Raw genomic sequence first — 20355 nt, forward strand, 5'->3', positions numbered from 1 at the left:
GCCAGTTTCCAGTAATGTAAAACACTTTTTAAAAAAATATATTTTATTTATTTATCTTTAGAGGGGAAGGGAAGGAGAGAGGAAGAGAGACATCAATGTATGGTTGCTTCTCGTGCATCCCCTGCTGGGAACTGGCCCCTGCCGGGAATTGTCCTGCAACCCAGGCATGTGCCCTGACTGGGAATCGAACCGCGATCATCTGGTTCACAGGCCCGTGCTCAATCCACTGAGCTACACCAGCCAGGTAAAACACATTTTTTAATGAATGAATAAAGACTTTATGTAAAGGAATTGGCTGAAATATATTTACTTGTACTTTGAATGTAGATTCTTCACATTTACACAATTCTAAGTATGAAAATAAGCAAAACACTGCAACTGTGTATGATTCCCCTTTATTGCACCTTAATGATTTCTACTTGGTCTCAGGATCCTAGTGGTTGTCACTTAGTATGTTAGGATAATTTTGCTATGAGTTTTATTTTCTAATTAAACCCCCGTCAGGACGTAAGCAGTGAAATATTCTTTCCAGACCTTTAAAAAGTAAAGACATGGATATTGGAAAAGGGACGGTTTGTGTCCCTTCCACTAACACTTAGTAGTCTCTCACTGTTAGTATAGATTGAAAGCACTTTGATGTGCTCTGACTCATTGGCTCTGGCCCCTTGAGCTTGGCAGGCTCAGTCCTCTTTTGCAGATATAGAAAATACTTCTTTGAGGCAAAGAAGTCAAATGACAGAACAAATAAGGACCCAGAGTGATAACTCTCATTTCATACCAGTCTGGAACTTCTCAGGATGGCTCTGGCTCTGTATTTGAGTGCCTACTGAATAGTCTTCAAGTTACGTGGTTTGCCCTATGTTCTTCCAGTTCTAAAGTATTACAATCCTTCCATGGACACAACCACTAGCCCAGCCAGAAACAAAGTTGAATTCCCTTGTCTTCCTTCTCTGCTATTACACCAACTGCATCCATGAGAGAAGAGGACTTTGTTACCTGCCTGTAAAGAGGTGGGGGTCTCCCATCTCCTTGCCAGCTGACTGCTGCTTCATAATAGCACACCAGGCATCCCAGAAAGATCCCTTCTGTAAATATTTTGGTTGACTACTTCTCTTGCAGCTGACTCAGGAATTGAGATGGGTTGTCTGTGGATCCTAAAACGAGTCTGGAGATGGTGAAGAGATTGCCAAGTGGGATTGCCATAAATCTTGACTAGCAAAAAGCAGCTTTCTTTGTGGAATCTTGGGGCTTTCTTCTGATCAGTTTAGGAATTAAGAGAACAAGGTAAGTGAGGAAGCAAAGTGGAAGTATTGAGGCACATATTTGGAAGGCAGAGAAATGGAGACTATGGAATTGCTGAGTCCTTCCCAAGGCGAGTCATACTGTAGAGGGCAATCCTTCCTTCAATAATGCTGACGGAGCATTAGAGCCAGAGCCATGGGGATGCGGGGCTGTGAACAAGACAAAGACACCCCCACTTTCATTGCTCTCGTGGCCTAGCGGGGGGTGCTGTTAATAAGCAATTACAAAACCGTGCCTCAGGTTTCCTTATGGGAGAAGTATAGGTTGCAACTGGGGCACTTAGGAGGTCACCTTGACCTGTGTTGGGGGTCCTGGAAAGGTTTTTGGAGTTAGTGATATCTAAGCCGAGTCATAAAGGAGAATCTGATACTCATTAGGGGAATGAATGTGGAGATAAAATGGAGGGAAAGCATGTACAGAAAATGAAGGCATTTCCAAGAACTAAATTATTGTTGTTTGGTATGAATTTAACTATGGCTTTAGCATACAAATGGGAAAAAGTTTTCTCTAGGTAAAACCTAGTATTCCTTTGGTATAATATTGGGCCCAAGTGTATTATCTAAAATTAGAGAATCACCATGAATGCGCTACTGTTTCTTCACTCCCCCCGGTTCCCCTTTAATAGTGTGCTCAGGAAGGAACCATGACTTCAAAGTGCAGGTGAACTCAGATTTCTATAGTTAATACCCCTTGCCTGGCAAAATGCCAGTCCCATCTCAATGGAGCAGACAGCGCCCTCCAGTGGAAATGAAGACCAATGCTTCTCATGGGTGTGACTGGCCCCAGCCGTACCCAATGTGCGTTTTTGCCGTTGGCCTGCAAGATTGCAGGCAGCGGAGTCAGCAAAGTCTGCTGAAATTCTGAAAGCAGGTACCACAAGGAGCTGACTTATTATCTAAGTTTTAATCCTTTCACTATGCCTCCAAAGCAGTTCCTGGTTGAGAAAAATTACAAAAAAATAATAGAAGAGAAAATAAGAAGTGTAAAAAACAGGAAGTGTTTTGTTCTTGCTTTCAACCCGACCCCCAGAACATTGACTCAGCTTTAATGAATGGAAGGGAATTTGTAAGTGGATGTGGTGTAAACAATTTTAATTACAGAAAGGTGATATCTTCTCAATTCCTCTAGGTAAATGTTGGACAGTAGCTCAGGAATATGACTTTGCAGGTCAGTGTGGGCACTCATGTGCTTAGGATCGAAAGAGAATAAGGAGGTGGCCTGTCGGGGGGTCAGGGGACAGCCCAGACCCAGGCCGTGGTAGCCCAGGGCTTGGCTGCACCAGCGCACGTGCCCCTTCAGGAGGAACTTGGCGTCCTCTGCCCGACTGCCGTGTGCGTTTGAGAATGGTCAGTTTCATTTAGATATTAAAAAATTTCAAGATTTAAGAAGACGCTTAATGATGTGGATAGAGTTGGAACGCTTTAAACGGCATAAGATGTTGAAACTTAGGAGCCATCTTTTTTTTTTTTTTCTGTTTATACTGGCTTTATTCATCTAAATAGGAAGAATGGCGAGTTGGGGGGAAATGGCCCTGTGTTACCTTTTAGGGTCCTCTAGGTGGTGCTGCTGCGATAGCTATGGCTAGAAATGATTAGCACTTAACCATGAAACCCAATATTTAACTTATTAAATGTCCTGTACTTACAGTTAATTGTGAATATAATACTATTGATAATGTCTACTACCACATTTACATTATATTCTCATAAGACTGAGCCTGTACACACACAAATTACACAAGAGGGTAATTTCAAGTGTTAGAATACATGTACTTTCATGGCTATTACTAATAAAATTAGTTTTCATGTGGCTGAATTGTTCCACACATGAAAATTGCCTATAGGATTGGCTCCTCTTTACCTCTTCTTGTGTTGGTCAGGGGGGGACAATGCCTTGTACATAGTAGGTGCTAAATAAATGCTTGTTTGAAGGAATTGGTTCTATTGTTTTTCCCCTTTCATGACGGATTGGAGCTGAGACGACTAACTGGATTAAGCTTTGTAAAACACCAGTCAGCCACTTATCTTTATGAAGAAAAAGGTTGGGAAGCCATTTTCTCTTTATTTCTGAAAATGGCCTGAGGTTTACATGTATAAAAAAAATCAGTTATTTTAAAAGCATATTGGCTTTCAGGTTGGTTCCATTTGAAATGCAGAAATGTCATGAAAAATCTTATTTGATAGTTGCTCAAATCTGAATCAAGATTTTATTAAAATCAATATTTGATATGCTGCTCAATTTAATTAAATTAAACCATAGAGAAATGAGTAATAAATGAGTCTGAAAATTGGCCATGGGGTAAGGTATGTTTCTTTTAATTATTTAACATATGAAACATTGGGTTAAGGAATTGCCACAAAAGGAACAACAACAACAAAAAAACACCACTCTTGTTTATATGATAAGAACAATGAGCACATGCCATGTTCCAGGCGCTGTGCTAAAGACTCCCTCGGAAGTCCCCTCGTTTATTTTAAAACAATACCACCGAGGTCTCTTTCCTGGGTGGATGATACGGCCCAGCATGGGTGTCCCAGGCCATTCAGCCAGTAAACGGCTGAGTTAGATTTTCACATAACAAGCAAGATTTTCTCAGTGCTCACAAATGGAAGAAAAGCATGGTTCGATTATGATTGATTTTAGAGAAGGGCACAATCATTTTCTCTTTAAAGAAGTGTTGCTTTCGCAGAGGAGCGACAGGGGGAGAACCCCAAATCAGAAGGCATGACTGTTGATTTGGTGGCTTTGAGTCTCATGGACTGGGAAAAAAAGGGTTTTATTTTTGTGGACAGACACAGAATACAGTTATTTACTCTGTAATTTATGCTATTGAGAGTGGCAGAGATTTATGGTTTTAGTCTAAAAAAGTGTTCTAATTGGGATTAGCTAATGAAAAAGTGGCAGGATTGGAGGGGAGAGAGTAGGCAACTGTGATTTCAGTGGAGGTGCCCCTTCTCTCCTGGGATGCTAACAAAGGGGCCAGTGTTGCGCACGGGGGCAAGCGTCGTGCTTGTCATTAGGCTTTTGGAGTCTGTGCCTGCATTTTCAGTCCTGTGCTCTTAGTCATCCAACGAATCGGCTCGAGGGAACTAATGATATTCTGGTTAAATACCATCGACAACGAGAATGAAACCGCAGTTCCCTAAAAAAGTGCCCCTCATTTTTATTCGGTGCTTGTTAGGTGAGATGAAAATAGAAAAATCAACACTGGTCACAACCACACAACTGCAACTTCTCTACTCTCGGCTGAGACTCCTTTCCCCTTTGAAGTCACCGTTTCCTGGACTACAGTCATTTATGTCCCACATGCACCGTTTTTAACCTCCTTCTGTACCTCTTGTGCTACTTCATATTTTCACTTAAAATGGGGCATTTAAAAATGAAAATTCAATTCCTTAATTTTAGAAGGAAGCCTTGTGTCATGATCATGTGTGGGAAACCAGGTCATGTGCTAGAAGAAGGGCATGGGTGAAAAGAAATATGATCAAATCTAAACACTGTCATCAAAATTTAACTCCAGGGTAATGTCTAGAGGTCACAGAGGCATACTTGTACCAGACCGAGACTTCCTCTTTTGTTATATCTCAGGAATAAAAACATTTGAAAAGGGAATAATTTTTTATGTGAATTGGGTTTGTTCAATGGAGTGTCCATACGCCACCCAAAATCACGTTTCCCACCAGAGGGGCACCCTCCAGTCTCCGGGACCCACAGCCCACGCATCTTTGCAAGCTGCCCTGGTGAACCTCAGCCTCCTTCACTTCCCAGGTTCCTCCAGTGGAATTTGAACCTTACTCACCACCCGTGCAATTCCACCTACCTTGTTCCTGAACATTTAGAGAATCCTGCTAAGCAAGCACACTTGGGATGGAGGGCAGCTCACAAAACCAATAGTTTCTATTGTTGGTTAACACAACTTTTCTCTGTATTTGCTGTTGAAGATAGTTTTTCTGTAATCGGATGGAACAAATGTTCAATAATAGTGAAGTAAATGTAGTGAATAATATATCTCTTCACCACCCCCGACCTTCACACGCGCAGTCCCTCCTCCAGAGGCGCCCCTGTGGCCCTGTTGCGTGCGTTCTCCTGGAGGTCCTCTGTGCACACGCTGGTTTATGGGAACCTGTATGCCTCTCCTGAAGTGTCATACAAATGGACACACAGTCTATGTGTCATTCTGCAATTCACTTTTTTCACCCAGCAATATTTTTGTTGTGTTTTTATATCAGTATTTATAGCCTTACTCCACTTTTTTCAACACTGCATAAAAGTACTCTCTGCATGCAACTAATCTCCTCTTGAAGGGCACTTGGATTAGTATTTTTTCTTCTACAAACAACGCTCTAATGTCCTTGTGTAATTCTCTTTGGCCCATGATGACCGTTAAGAAATAAATCTGTTGCTGGATAGTACTCATTCAAATGGATGGACTTCTAATTATAATACTTAGAGAGGGCAAACATGGTTATTTTTTCATGAGGATTGGCTTTTTCTTCTGTTTACTCACCCATAAAATACATTCATATTTGTTGTTCTGTCCTGCATAGGATGAAGCATCCTGATTTGCACACAAAGTCATAGGTTCTATGTTATGTTTGTTGCATTTGTCTAATGCTATTTAATTCTTCCTTTTTATGATACATTTGAAATAAATCACATAGATTTGTGCTTAAGTCCTGTCCCTTAGTGGATGACAGGCTCCATGGGGCATGAGGTTGTTGAAAAATCTTAAATGTCTCTGGAAAAAGGAACCTTAGGAAAAATAACTGCCATATGATTTTAGTAGCAAATAGGCACACATTCTTAGTAAAGTTTGAATGGGGAATATGGAGGTGGGGGAAGGAGAGGAAAACTACCCATAAGAGTTGGGGTTGCTATTTCTGACCAGGTTAGAATTGGGGAATAGCTGGAGCCTCATAGAAAATCTAGTCTCACCAGACGGTAATTCTGTTCTCTTGGCCAAAGAATGGGTATATATTTCTGCAGGTGTAAAACCTGCAGGCCCAGACAGAGGGCAGTCTACCACTCAGCCTGCCGTTTATTATCATTCACAGGTGGTGTTAGATGCTCAGCTGTTAAAAGAACTGGCTTTTCAGCAGTATGTTTACCCTTGAGAGTATAGAGAGAGAGCTCTGCGTTGTATATTAATCAGAGCTTTCACGACTTGCTTTGAATGGTATTCGAAATGTGTCTGGGAGTGTGGTGAATGAACTATGCCCAAAGTGTGCTCTATTATTTATTACTCAGGAGTCTTTCTATCTGAGACACAGACTGAAATTAAAGGAACCAAATACCTACCTTTAATAACTCAACGTTCTTCCCAGTGTCTTCTGCTCCCTGTGCACCCCCACCACCTCTAAAGGGGTTCTGGGATTTGATACCTCGTAAGACTCCACTTGTATATAAAATTGTGCTGGAATTTTTATTTGTATATCCCCCACTCCTTCTGTGGGTGTGTAGATGTCAGGGCACACACGCTGCGCAAACATTTAGTAAATATGCCTGGAAGCTGTTCCTTCTAGAACCGCTTCCCTCCCTTTTCCCGGATAGCAAATCTTACTCATCCCACAAAACCTGGTTCAAATGCCACTCACTTCCTGCTCCACCCTCCCCAGCTGTCCTGGGCAGTGAGTCACCCCCTCCCCGAACTCCACCACCCCTGCCCTACACCTCCATCACATGCACTCTCAGTGTGAGTGATAGTGTCTGGAAGGGGGCAAAGGTTCATTCTCAGGGAACAAGCAATTATTCTTTTAATGTGTAAAAGGTGTACAAACAATACATAAACAGATACAGAATATGTAAAATTTCACAGTGTGTTGGGGAGATGAGGAAAACAATATCTAAAAATGATTGATTTTAGGTGATGATAATGAACAACAGGCTGAAATAACTGTTTTATTATACAATTTGCCCCTTGTGTGACAATCATTACTTTGAATTATACTGTGGATCTCTTACAAGTTGGAAAACCATGGTGTGGAAACCCTAGCCTCTAGCATAGTACTGGACACATGTGGGCATTCATGATTTATTTACTTGAAGAAATAGATGGTTGAGATACTTGCTTCTAAGCAGGGCTGCTCAACACTAGAAACTCCTGCAAAAAACTTTTAATACTAATTTTTAGAATATAACCCCAGAAATTTTACCTCAGTGGATCTGGAGTAGGGCCTGGGATGACGTGTTTTAAAATGCTGTTCAGGTGATTGGATTTGAGAACTATGGCTGCAGGCCAAGAATCACTTTTTTCCCCTTTGAAAATGACTCTTTATAAAAAACAAAAACCAAAATCCAACATAGGCACTATATTCATATGTTGCTATTTCCAGTGCCCATCAGACCACAGACCACTGGTTTCCATTCAGGGCCTGGTTTTCTCAGAGGAATATCGGCGGGCACTGGCATTTTCAGCGGAGTCCAGTGACACGTGCTTCTCTCCTTGGTGAGGAGTTTAGACTATGGGATGGTGTGAATGTGGCTGGCGGTGCAGGCCGGGTAAGCGCCAGGATGGCTCTGGGCAGGTTTCTTTTGCCAGGCTCTGCGCAAGATGGACAGATAGGAAAAGTTGGCTGGTTTGGGGACTGAATGAATGCCCAGGATGCTGGTAATGGAAATGTCGGAGAGTAATTTTTAGTGGCATGTCCTGAAGTCTTTCTTTGGTCCTGTGCTAGAAAAAATGGTTTCAGTAATCTGGTGCAATAATTTGAATGGCACAGATCTGTGGATAATACCCATTAGAGAGGAATAGCAAATACCTAGAAAAACAATTCTTCAACAACTAACTACCCAGTAGGTTGGAACAGAGGTTCTCAACCCTCTTAGGCCCAACACCCTCTTTATGTGAAATATTTTGTAATCTCACATTCATTACTGTGAAGATAATAGATAACATAAGCTACCTATATATGAAACTTCAAAACATCAGTGTAATGCCTTATATGGAATGTAAAGAAATAAAAGTAATTTTAGAATAAAACTACACTGGGAGACACAATCAAGTACAGTCGGTTCTGCTCTCAATGATACTTGTCTTTGAAAAATGTGAATTGTTGCCACGTGACTGATGTATTAGGGAGCAACTTGAACATTCATGTTTGTGTATGTGTGATTTCATCCACGAGGAGCACAAGGTGGACACAGAAAACTGACCCTGGGGAGTTCCACCTATAGAACACACGAAACGTGCATGTGCACAAGGCTCAGATACCAACCAGACCCCTCTGGTTAGAAGCTTCCCCTCATCTGCTGTTAAAGCTTTCCTTCCATTCAGACCACACTCCTGCCTCCGCTTCACAGGAAGTCACAAGCCGCAGCCCTTCCGTTGCCCACACTTATACAAGCAAACCTCAGGCCTCTCTCGGTAGCACACCCCTTTTATTGCAGGGCTCGTGCATTTGTTTTGCGTATTTAACTCGTGTAAACTTGAGTACCGATTTTTACTAGGTTCTCTTTTTTTAATAATGTCACTACCCAAGTTTTTGAGTGTTGTGCCCCTCATTCCTCTTTCCCCTAGGTCCAGTGATTTTTAGTGTGTGATTTTCGTGTAGTGCGGTGACTTTTCTGGAACACATATATTGTGTTATATCAGAACTGACCTTACTCAGTTGCTTGCCTCTGGTATAATGAAATAGTTTGGATTTAAGAGAAGTAAGCCTATCTTCAGCTGAAAAGTGTTGACACTTTTTATATTGGATATTTTGAAATAAGGGTGGGAGATGAAATAAGTATATTCATACATGTGTGTAGAATTGCCTTACTGTAATGGCTCACACGTAGACCAAGGCAGCTGAACTATGCCTGCGACCCAGATGCCAGCAGTGGCATTGTGATACATGCTGTGATTTTCTAGACTGGTGATAACTTCTCAAGTTCTTTTTTAAAAATTTTATTTAATTCTTGTTCAAGTACAGTTTTCTGTCTTATATTTCCAGCCCTGCTCCTCACCCAGTGCTTCCCACCTCCCTCCCATTTCCGCCCCCCACCCTTACTTATTGTCCATGTGTCCTTTATACTTGTTCATGTAAGTCCATCCCCTTTTCCCCTATGATTCTCTCCCCTCTCCCCTCTGGACCCTGTCAGCCTGTTCCATATTTGAGTGTCATTGGTCATATTTTGCTTGCTTGTTTGTTTTGTTGTTTAGATTCCTGTTAAAGGAGATATCATATGGTATTTGTCTTTCACCGCCTAGCTTATTTCGCTCAGCATAATGCTTTCCAGTTCCATCCATGATGTTGCAAAGGGTAGGAGTTCCTTCTTCCTTTCTGCAGCATAGAATTCCATTGTGTAAATGTACCATAGCTTTTTGATCCAGTCATTGGCCGATGGGCATCTAGGTTGCTTCCAACTCTTGGCTATCGTAAATTGTGCTGCTATGAACATCGGGGTGCATAGGTTCTTTTGGATTGGTGTTTCAGGGTTCTTAGGATATACTCCTAATAGTGGAATTGCTGGGTCAAAAGGTACGTTCATTTTTAGTTTTCTTAGAAAATTCCATACTGTTTTCCATAGTGGTTGTACCAGTCTGCAATCCCACCAACAGTGAACTAGAGTCCCCTTTTCCCCACAACCTCTCCAGCACTTGTTGTTTGTTTCTTTGTTTATGATAGCCAATCTGACTGGTGTTAAGTGGTATCTCATTGTGGTTTTAATTTGCATCTCTCTGATAGCTAGTGATATCGAGCATCTTTTCATGTGTCTCTGGATCCTCTGTATGTCCTCCTTGGAGAAATGTCTGTTCAAGTCCTCTGCCCATTTTTTGATTGGGTTGCTTGTCTTCTTTGAGTGGAGCCGAATGAGTTCTTTGTATATTTTGGAGATTAAACCCTTATCTGAGGTATCATTGGCAAATATGTTTTCCCAAGCTGTTGCTTCTCTTTTTATCTTGATACTGTTTTCCTTAGCCATGCAGAAGCTTTTAATTTTGATGAGATCCCATTTGTTTATTCTTTCCTTTATGTCCCTTGCTCTAGGGGACGTATCAGTAAAAATATTGCTGCGTGGAATATCTGAGATTTTCTTGCCAATGCTCTCCTCTAGGGCTTTAATGGTTTCACGGCTTATATTTAAGTCTTTTATCCACCTTGAATTTATTTTGGTGTATGGTGTAAGTTGGTGCTCAAGTTTCATTTTTTTGCATGTAGCTGTCCAGTTCTCCCAACACCATTTGTTGAAAAGGCTGTCTTTACTCCATTTTATGTTATTGCCCCCTTTGTCGAATATTAATTGACTGTAGAGAGTTGGGTTTATTTCTGGGCTCTCTGTTCTATTCCATTGGTCTATGTGCCTGTTTTTATGCCAGTACCAGGCTGTTTTGATTACAGTGGCCTTGTAATACAGTTTGATATCAGGTATTGTGATCCCTCCTACTTTGTTCTTCTTTCTCAAAATTGCAGCTGCTATTCGGGGTCTTTTATGGTTCCATATAAATTTTTGAAGTGTTTGTTCTATGTCTGTGAAATACGCCATTGGTACTTTAATAGGTATTGCATTGAATCTGTAAATTGCTTTGGGTAGTATGGACATTTTGATGATGTTAATTCTTCCAATCCATGAACACGGTATATGTTTCCATTTATTTGTGTCTTCCTTGATTTCTTTCTTCAGTGTTGTGTAGTTTTCTGCATACAGGTCTTTTACCTCCTTGGTTAGGTTTATTCCCAGATATTTTATTTTTCTTTTTGCTATATCGAATGGGATTTTTTTCCTGATTTCTGCTTCTGCTGCTTCATTGTTGGTATACAAAAATGCCTTTGATTTCTGGATATTAACTTTGTATCCCGCTGTTATGCCAAATTCATTTATTAGTTCCAGCAGTTTTTTGGTAGAGGCTATAGGGTTTTCCATGTACACTATCATGTCATCTGCAAACAATGCCAGTTTTGTTTCCTCCTTTCCGATTTGGATGCCTTTTATTTCCTTTTCTTGTCTGATCGCTGCAGCTAGAACTTCTAATACTATATTGAATAGAAGTGGTGAAAGTGGGCAACCTTGTCTTGTTCCTGATCTTAGTGGAAAAGCTTTTAGTTTTTGCCCATTGAGTATGATGTTGGCTGTAGGTCTTTCATATATGGCCTTTATTATATTGAGGAATGCTCCCTCTATTCCCACTTTGCTGAGTACCTTTATCATAAATGGGTGTTGTACCTTATCAAAAGCTTTTTCCGCATCTATTGATATGACCATGTGGTTTTTGTCTTTGCTTTTGTTTATGTGGTGTATTACATTTACTGATTTGCGAATATTGAACCATCCTTGCATCCCTGGGATGAATCCCACTTGGTCGTGGTGTATGATCTTTTTGATGTATTGTTGGATGCGATTTGCCAATATTTTATTGAGGATTTTAGCATCTATGTTCATCAGCGATATTGGCCTGAAGTTTTCTTTCTTTGTTGTGTCTCTATCTGGCTTTAGAATTAGGATGATGCTGGCTTCATAAAAAGAGTTGGGGAGTTTTCCCTCCTTTTGGATTTTTTGGAATAGTCTGTGAAGAATAGGGGTTAGCTCTTCCTTAAAAGCTTTGTAGAATTCTCCTGTGAAACCATCTGGTCCGGGGCTTTTGTGTGATGGGAGTTTTTTGATTACTTCTTCAATTTCATCTGCTGTTATTGGCCTGTTCAGGTTTTCTGCTTCTTTTTCATTGAGTTTTGGAAGATTATATTTTTCTAGAAATTTGTCCATTTCACCTAGGTTTTCAAATTTCTTGGCATACAGTTCTGCATAGTAATTTCTTACAGTCCCTTCTATTTCTGTGGTATCAGCTGTAATCTCTCCTCTTTCATTTCTGATTGTGTTTATTCAGGTCCTCTCTCTTCTTTTCCTAATGAGCCTACTTAAAGGCTTGTCTATTTTGTTTATCTTTTCAAAAAACCAACTCTTGGATTCACTGATCCTTAGAATTGTGCTTTTAGTCTCTATGTCATTTAGTTCTGCTAGGATCTTGGTTATTTCCTTCCTTCTACTTGCTCTGGGCTGCCTTTGTTGTTGTTCCTCGAGTTCTTGTAGGTGTCAGAAAAATATGGAACGCTTCACAAATTTGCATGTCATCCTTGCACAGGGGCCATGCTAATCTTCTCTGTATTGTTCCAATTTTAGTATATGTGCTGCTGAAGTGAGCACACTTCTCAAGTTCTGAACAGAACAAAGCACACTTCTCCCTTGATTTACACAGTAGTGGCTTTCCTGGAAAATTCACTTGCATTAACCTCATGCAAAAAATCTACCTGTGTTTGTAACTAAAATGGAATTCAATTCTGGCTAGTTGTGTATAAACATATCTTTTCGTATATAGGAATGGCATAGGGGGAAGTTATCTTATCCAGTAATAGATGTGTGGGTTCCTGCCCACTAAATGCCCCTCCCCATCATGGGACAAGCCAGACTACCCCACAGATTTCCCTCACACCCTCTTATGAACCGCTTGGCAATTGCAGTGGACTTAGGCTAAACTATAATTAGGGTCAACGTATGTTCTTTACTTAGGCTGAGAAAACAATTGTGTAGAAAATGGAGTGGATAAGAATGAGGTATGGCTGGTGTAGCTCAGTGGATTGAGCTCGGGCCTGTGAGCCAAAGGATCGCAGTTTGATTCCCAGTCAGGCACATGTCTGGGTTGCAGGCTAGCTCCCAGCAGGGGATGCATAAGAGGCAACCACACAGTGATATTTCTCTCCCTCTTTCCTTCCCTTCCCCTCTAAAAGATAAATAAATCTAAAAAAAAGAGAATGATTTAGCATAGGAAAGGATGAGAAAAGTTCAGAGATGTTTATTGACAGTGAGTGAAGGATGAGTAACTGGTTTCCCAGGACCTAATATCCATAGGCTGATTAGACGAAGTGCAGTAACTAGATCAGTGCTGTTCAGTAGGAACACAACAGGAGAACGTATGGAATTTCCAGTTTTCTGGGGGCCACATCCAAAAATGACAAGGAACAGATGGAATTAACTTAATGAATGTACTTTATTTAACCCAGCATACCTCAACATAATATTTTTTCAAGATGTAATCAATATAAAAAGTATATCAGTGAGATACTTTATATATTTTGACACTAAGCTTTTCTAATTCTGCCTTTTACATGCAGAGTGCATCTCACATTTCAAGTGCTGAAGGGTCCTGTGTTGCTCTCAGCCAAGTCTCGGTTACCACAGCACTTAAAAACTAAAACTTGAATTCTGTATTTTCTAGGATGTTGTTGAGGGCAAGGTGAGAAGCCCCAACTCAAACTGTCTTCAACAGTGAGAACATTTATTTTCTTATTCAAGTCAAGAGTTAGGGTTCCCTCTAAGATTGGTTGGCTTGGCCGTTCAGGCCGCCATTAGGGGAGCAGGTTATTTCTGTTCTTCCACCCTGACTTCCCCCACTTGGGGCTCTTGGTTGTAAGATAGTGACCAGGAGCAAGATGGTGGCCTGTGCTTCCTTGTTTGTGTCCAAAAGGAGGGATGAAGACACCTCTTCCCCAAGCTTGAAGTATCCACTCTTTCCTTCAGCCTTATTGGGCCCAAATGCCACATTCCAATTGGCTTACACAAATTGTCTGGGTCAGACTATTGGATATTCTTGTCATGGATGCAAGAATGCCTTTGGACATTTTCTCTTCATTTACTCGCCATGAGAGACACCGTTTCTTACTGTCTTATACTTCATTTCTTTACTCATATACTATACCTCGCTGTCTTTGGAAGTGTTTGAGTTTGTGACCTCTTCATAAAACCTGGCCTCCAATAATTTTTGGCTGAGCCACACATGCAACATTGCATTTAATTTTGATTTAAGGAAGATATAAGAAATATGGAGTAGGTATGAAGGAGAGAGCTCTAGTAGCAAGGGGAACTGAAATCATATTATATGAGGAAGGTTGAAGGGGATGGTGGTGTGAGTGAGTCCATGAGAAGTGGAGGGCTGGGGGGCAGGGATGGGGCACCTTACAGAGAATAGTATGTCTGCTTACCGCAGTTCTCTGCTCCCATCCACTTATCTGCCTCTAATTTGTTCTGGAACTGGAAGCCAGATAATTAAACCTGCTAGAATAACATGCACTATAAGAACAAATAGGCTGTGAATGAGAGGCGGAGGTGCTGTTTAAGCATCGGTCCATGAACTTGGCTACCCCGAGTCTGCCTTTCTCATCTCATTCCTTCCGGATACATTTGAGGCCTTGAGCTTAGTTCTGGGTAGGTAATATGATTTTATCATTTTCTAGATGTACTAACGTGTATGAATTATCACTAGTAAATGGTAATAATACTAATTAATCTTTATTATTGCTCCGAGCTCACTCCAAACCATGCATAACAGCTACCACTGATCCTGCACTTACTGCGGGCCATTCATTGTGCAGAGCTAGTCCCACAGATTAGTATTTTAGTTAATTCCCACCACAGACATTGAAAGGAGTGTTCTTATTTCCATTCTACAGGTGAGTACATTGGGGCCTTGAGGGGTTGAGTGACATTCTCAAGGTCATATGATAGTAAATGGCAGAGTGTAATTCACACCCAAGCTGTGTGACTCCAGAGCCAACACTGTATACCCTAACGGGTCTGGATTCTCTGATATTTCATTCAAGAAACCTGAGACCATCTCCCTTCCACAAAATAGTCGATGCCAAAACACGTAGCAAGGTTGAGACCCTAGAATGCCTAATTGCCCTGTGGTACTGGCCAAGTGTCAGTACCATATGATCCTAATCACGATAGACGTCATGTTAAATATAATCCCAATACCCCAACTTGAGGTGTACCATTGGGCAGCACACAATCAATTGTCAAGCAAATGGCTCTAGCAATTCAGTGTTAAATTATCTTCCCAAGGTACAAGTCAATAATAATGCGGGAAAAAAGAAGTTTGCTAGATGCAAGATGCCAGCTGTAATTTCAAGAAAATCTTGATTGCATTCTTTATGAACTATTTCACAAAGACTTGCTCCAGTACAGCTTTTCCTTGTAAGGTAGCATTAAAAAAAAAAGAAAGAAAGATTTTTATTTTTGCTTGGTGTTTATTGTTTCTTCGGCAGCAGCTGTGCCAACATGATGTTGATTATGGGGAGAAGAATTATTTTGATTATTGACAGTTGGCATTCTTCTCATAGTTTGGAGTTCTTCATCTCCGAATTGTTTCCTCACCTCCTCTCCTGTCTGCACGTGAATAAACAGCTGAAGGCGCTTGCCGGGATCCTTACCCAAGGCAGCCGTTAGGGGGATCGTAGTTGAAAGTTCACTTGCAATTTGGTGTTGAATTCTCTTCCTGCTGTGTGTTCCTTTCTCTGAGCATCAGTTGAGAGCAGTGGAGGTGGGAGGTTCACCATGAGTGTCCAAAAGGACTCTCTGCGAGGAAGCCACACTCTCTTTTGTGGATCAGCTTCCCCCTGTGTCTTTGCTGGCTGGGGCTCCATCTTGGCTACCCATGGCCATTCAAAATCTATGTCAATGGATTAGCAGTCAGGGTTGGCTAAAACAACTAGTCCGTGCTACTTTTTATATTTTTTTCTTAGACAAAAACTGCTTAAAAATAAGAACTGATTCAGCTCTAGTTGATATGGTTTGGTTGGTTGGCCTTAATAACTGCATGAACCAATTTCTTACAAATTTCCCTCCTCCCTGCCCATCTCTCTCTTTTTATATCTATATCTATACCTATATCACAGAGATAGGTCTTGATATATGAATTAATGAGGGAAGCACTAATATGTTATACATTAATAGGGGAAAGGGCAGAACAATGAATGGTATATTAGTCAGGCTTCTCCAGAAGAACAGAGCCAATATGAACATATTTGTATAAGGGAAGCTGGTGAAATGTCTGTGGTCTCATCTTGGAGACACTTTGACGCTCATAATTCACCAGAGACTTCCTCATTTCCACCACTATCTCTAAATAGATTAGCAGAAACCTTCTTGGATTCAGTTTTTCTTCTTGATTTCCAGGTTTATATCCTACCACTTAAGGACATGGGCCCAAAGGATGTCCTGGTGATCCAGGATAACATCCCTCTTGGGAGAATGATGGGCCTGGCTCCAAGCCAACCCAGTAAACTATTGGAAGCACAGGCTTTTTGGAAGTCCCTGTGCCTTCTCTGAAGGTATTAGACAACTAAGAGTTAGACAAATTTGCACAACCTCTTAGCAATATCCAGGCCCTTCAACATAGTGTTTCTGAAGGCTGTAGACAGACTACCCAAAGCTAAAACTCTTTATATGTGATTTTACTTCAAAGTCTCTTTGTCCTGGATGTGTCTCAGGCCCAGCATTTGCACGAGCCTTGAGCGTGGGAGCTATCCAGCTCCAAGGGAGGGAGAGCTTAAAAGCGAACCACATGAGTTTAGGATTTTTCAGCAACTCCCATACCTGGAAATAAAACATTCTTGGTGTTGGGTGCTCTGAATTGAGGATTTTCAGGATGGAGGCAACTTGTCCTCTGTTTAGTGGCCCTATTTTGGTCTACAAAGCCCAGCATGAAGTGTTATGGCTGCCAGGGACCAGTTACTAGACAGGCCCTTTCTCTTGAATTCCACAAGGATAAAGAAATGATAATACACTGAACCACATCAGATGTCAGGCATCTGCTTTATTCCATTCTCCTCCATTCCATTCTATGCCATTCTATGCTATTATATTTAATTACTAGACATTCTAGTCTGTGCTGTTTCATTCCATCTGAACTTATGAATTACTGTTCTGTATTATTCTGGTTCATTCTTTTTCATTCCATTTTATTCTACAGCCATGCATTGAGTTCTTGCTTAATGCAGGGATTTTGCTGAAAGTCACCAAAAAAGCTTTGTGTGTGTGTGTGTGCATGTGCCTGTGTGTGGCATACACATTGCACATACCTGTTCTGTGGAGTAGTTTTTAGGAATCATCATAATGGGTAGAAATTTCATGTTTCTTAAGCCCCTCTCTAGGAATACTCAGGTATTGGTCCTAGTAGCGAATTAAGGAGAATTGAAGGTTTTAAACTCTTTGTGTTTCTTTGCTAGTGATCTACTGGAGACCATATTTAGAAACAGTGAAAATCCTTTGGTAAATTAAGATAAGCTGAAGCTGTGTTTGAAAGTTGGAAGCGACCAAATAATAAAAAAGGCCATACTGGGGATAAAGAAACACCTGCTTTCATATTCATTTCTCAATTATTCTTCTTCAGTGTTGGCTGTGATATGTACCTTGACATCTTTTTGTTTGTTTTTCATTGGAGGGTTAGTTATTCTGGGAGAAAAATGTATGTTTGAGAGCCGATTTAGTGTCATGGTTAAGGTCACGGGTTTTGTTAAGAGCTGAGTTAGAATATCAGCTTTGCCATATTCAGCCAGGTGAACTTGGTTGGGTGTGTTCTTTAAGCACTTGGATAATAGTAGCATCTCCTTCATAATGTTTTTGAAAGAATTAAACAAAATAATGCATGTAAAGTGCTTAGCATCATACTTTCCAATATTAAGTGGCCAATAAATGCAATTTTCAGTTGGGAAATAGGGATCATATAATGCTCTTAGGGATATTCTGAGGATTAACTGAGATGCTTGTTAAGCATTACTACCTGACACATAGTAAGCACTCAATAAATGCTCAGCACTGACATCATTTTTAAAAATTCTGTGTTATTTGTAAAATGTAGAAAATGTAATTAATTTAGTAAAGTAAATAATGTAATAAACTTATAAAGACTAATTGAGATAACATGAACATAATATTTAGCACCATGCTTGGCATAGAGTAAAATCCAAATAAATGTTAAACTCCTGAAGGACAGGAACTGTGTTTTTATACCATTTTATTCCTAGCACCCTGGCTCACTGCTTGGCACACAGATAGTGTATAGTGACTATTTTACAGATAAATGAATGAGGTTTTATTCTACCCCAATGTAAAAGCAGTCATGGAGAACAGTTCTGGTCTCTTTTAGAATCTGATGACCCCTGAAAAATGGGGAATAAAATAAACCCGAGAAGACAGGATGTTCCCAAAGTCTGAGATCATGGTCGTAATCCCCTACATTAGAAAGGTCTTTATGGTTCACAAAGAACTTTCAAATCCATTATGTCATTCAACATAAAAAAGTGAAAAAAAAACAGGCAAGAAATGTCCTTGGGGTGAGCTGGACAAGGAGCTCAGTCTCTTACCAATGATTGAAACTGCACTCTGTTACAGATATTGCTTATAGGAAACTTTAGGCACAGCAATGCTACCCAGCTTGATTTAGCTTAAAGAAACCTTTTGTGACCTTATAAACAAACACAGCCCAGTGGGAACCCAAGTGGAATTTCAGAATTTTGAAGATGAGCTGAGAGAATTTGCTCAGAAATGGGACATATTAAAACAATCTCTACCAAAGGAGTGAAACAATAAAGAAATTGACTCAGAAGAGAATAAAAAGGCCAGTGCAACTTATTGGTGAGCAGTGAGCTCCTGACTCATTATAGCTGTTGACTGTATAGCCATAATGTTTGGGAACATTGCAGTCTCAAGAGCGAGCTTATAATGATGTTCATCTGCTCATATGGATGGACGGCCTTACATAAACTCTGATTGCTCATGGAAAAAGCTTCTTATGCTTGAAGTACACTATCAGAATGGAACTGAATAAGGCTGATTAAAAGACATTTTTATGAATAGAAATGTCAGCTTTTAAATGCTTGTCCTCTGATAAAATGCTGTGTGTTTGTGCATGTGTTAGGTGAATGTGTTTTGTCCTTACCGACCTTATGTCCTGAGTGAGTGGGTTAGGCCAGTTGATTTACTGAATTATTGAAAGACAGACAAGGGCTGTATTTGGTCAAGGTCCCAGCAAGAAGCAGATGGTTCAAGTGGAGTTTTAAGCGGTTCATATGGAGGAACTTATTTGACCAAGATTTGAGCAGGATTGTTCCTAGATGATTCAATAGAGGGCAAAGGGACTGAAATATAGGCAGGGTTACTAAAATAAACAAGGGATGGTGAGTGAATTATCTCTAAGAGACTAACCATAATAGGAAGCTGTTTCAACCCCTAGGGGGTCCATAGCATTATGAGAACCCAGTGAGATGGTTGTGAAGGAGGAACCATCTGGAAGGAGCCGTGACTGTGGAGAGACACAGATACCATCACAGATGCGGTGAAGCAGGGAAGAAATACTCTGGCCTCTCTCTCTCCCTACCCTCTGATTTCCTGTAGGTACTTCCCATTGATCAACCCCAGCTGGATGCTCATGCGCAAGGGCAGCTGGGAGATGCAGTCTGTCAGGGCTTCCAGGCACAGAACAGTGCAGAAAAGGATGGATCTGGGTGTGGACCATACCATTTTCGTTGCAGCTATTGAACTCTGCCGTTGCAGGGTAAAAGCAGTCATAAATAATAAATAAGTCAGTGGATGTAGTTATGTGCCAATAAAACTTTATTTACAAAACAGGCAGTGGGCCAGACACAGAGTCATAGTTTGCTGATCCTTGGGTCTCAGAAAATTGTTTATGTGTTGGGTCCAACATGAACACGTTCATTTTCTGGGCAGCAGCAAACAATGGCAGCAATGTGCTCAAATCTTTTGGCGAAGGCCTGCCTCCACTTGGTTTCTGCCCCGGATGTTACATAAATTAAAGTAATTGCCCCAGTGCAGGCTTAATACACACCAGGGTAAATGTTTATGGAAGCCTTAAGCACACTTCAAGTGAGGCCATAAATAATTGAGTTGCATACATAAATGATTTAAGCCAATGCCAGTAGTGTGTGTGCACAAGTGTGTATGTGTGTGTTGTGTTGTGTCAATGAGCGAAAGGGCAATGTGTGAATTATGTGTGGATCAGATGGGTGCAGCCCAAAGGCATGTAGTCTGTCTCCTGGTTAAACCAGTTTGAGGTGGATGTGGGCACCCGGCAAAACTTTAGGCCATTTCAGATGGGAGTAAAAACAAAACAATGACTGCCTAGTGAGAACAAACAGAAGGCCAAACTAGCATTTGGCAGAGACTCAGAGGCAGGCAGGGAAGAGGAAGAATTTGACAGTGAAAAAGGGAGGGTTTCTGGTGGATCCCGTTTTGGAGGCTGTTGGCACAGTGAGCTGGAGGTGACCTAACTAGAAGTGGGGC

General features: G+C 40.9%; 1 non-coding gene across 1 annotated transcript; it reads right to left on the reverse strand.

Moving 5' to 3' along the window:
• Positions 1 to 12316: 12316 nt before the first annotated feature.
• Positions 12317 to 12423, reverse strand: LOC118981283 (U6 spliceosomal RNA). Its single transcript, XR_005065319.1, has one exon. It is a non-coding gene; the product is annotated as a U6 spliceosomal RNA (small nuclear RNA).
• Between the last annotated feature and the right edge of the window lie 7932 nt (positions 12424 to 20355).

The sequence above is a fragment of the Sturnira hondurensis genome, unplaced genomic scaffold (assembly GCF_014824575.4).
Source record: "Sturnira hondurensis isolate 20B ecotype Veracruz unplaced genomic scaffold, ASM1482457v3 Scaffold0023817, whole genome shotgun sequence".
Classification (NCBI taxonomy): Eukaryota; Metazoa; Chordata; class Mammalia; order Chiroptera; family Phyllostomidae; genus Sturnira; species Sturnira hondurensis.